Source organism: Olea europaea, chromosome 16 (assembly GCF_002742605.1).
Source record: "Olea europaea var. sylvestris chromosome 16, O_europaea_v1, whole genome shotgun sequence".
NCBI classification, from domain to species: Eukaryota; Viridiplantae; Streptophyta; class Magnoliopsida; order Lamiales; family Oleaceae; genus Olea; species Olea europaea.
Genome location: NC_036252.1, coordinates 9,175,872 through 9,177,711, shown reverse-complemented (window position 1 = coordinate 9,177,711; position 1,840 = coordinate 9,175,872).

Sequence of the window (1,840 nt, the reverse complement as noted above, 5' to 3'; positions counted from 1 at the left end):
TGAAACATGTACCATATTACATGAAAATGCACAAAAAACACGTCGAAATGCATTGAAATTCGTGAAGCTCAATAAAGGGCAAAAAGGTGCTATGTGTTAAGAGGATCCCAAAGACACCGAAATGTGTGAATTGAAAAATAGTTATCAAAAAGTTCTGAAATGCTCTAAAAAGTATCAAAATGCGTTAGTTTACTAAAATGAAAAAAAAAAAAATTTCAAAGCATTTCACTATGTCACGGAATACGCAATTATACCTGAACTTACAAAATGACCGAAATGCACCAAACTCCGCAAACATCAAATGAAATTGCACCAACCCTCCGAAATATATAAAATTGAGCACAAAATGCCCCGAAATGTTAAAAAATGTGAAATATTGACGATAAAGGATGGCCCAAAGTGTTACGAAGCATGTGAATCAAATTTTAGCTCTCTGAGATATTTCCAAATGTGTGAATACTGGAATCGTATCTGAACTTACATAATACAAGATTTGTATCAAAACAATCTAAAGATTGTAGCTTCCCGAGATATTACCAAAGTGTACAAAATGGATAAATATCTATCAATACCTGCATATACGCTATAAAGATTATCAAAGTGCACGAGTTATATTGAAATGTCCAAAAATTTAACAAAATGTTCCAAAATGCCCCGAATCGAATTGTAGCGCTCTGAGATATTTCCAAGTGTGTCAATGCTCAAATCGCACCTAAACGTAATGAATCATAAGAATTCTATTAGAACAATCAAACACGTAGCATAACACGAAAATACACAAATAACACATCAAAATACATTGGAATTTGCAAAACTCAAAAAGGGGTCAAAATTTACGAAAATGCATTACGGAGATCCTAAACACATTGAAATGTGCGAAATTGACAAAAAGGAATCGGGACATGCTTAAAAGCTTTTAAATTGTCAAAATACATGTGTTTTACCAAAATGGGTAAATGTTTACAAAAGCATGTCAAAACGCCCCAAAATATGCCAAATATACCTAAACTTGCAAAATGAGGGAAATGCATGCAAGTCCACAAATATGAAACCGAATTCCAACAAAACGTGATGAAACTCACCAAAATGTATCAAGATAGGTAAAAACACAGCTAAATTCGTCGAAATATATGAAATTGAGCATAAATACCATCAAAATTGTCCAAAATATGCAATGTTGACATTGAAGAATGTCCCAAAGTGTTCCAAAATACGACAAACAAATCTTAGAGTTCCGAGCTATTTCCAAAACTTTTAATAGTCGTACCTGAATTTTGCAAAGCTAAAAAGAAGGCAAAAAGCAAGATATTGCATTAAGGGATCCCAAATACACCAAAATGTGCAAAATTGAAAAATACGCATGTCAAAAAAATTCACAAAATGCAAAATGAATCAAAGCATGTCAAAATATCTCTAGTTTTACCAATATGTGAAATATTCCTGAACTTGCTAAATGAGCAAAAATCCACAAGCATAAAAGCAAATTGCACCAAAATATGGCGAAACTCACCAAAATGAATCAAGTTAGGGTGAACGTATACCTAAACACTACAAAATGTGTAAAATTGAGCATAAATGCTCCCTAAATGTTCCAAAAATGGGATATATTGACACCGAAATGAGGCCCAAAGTATCTCGAAACACGTCAAAAGAATCTTAGTGATCCAAGATGTTTCGAAATTTGTAAATACTCGAATTGTATATGAACTTAAAGAATTAAGAGAATCATATCAAAACCATCAACCACGTACCCCATTACACAAAAATACATTAAGAACACATCAAAATACTTTGAAATTCACAAAGCTTGGGGGGGGGGGGGGGGAAAAAAGAGAAAAAA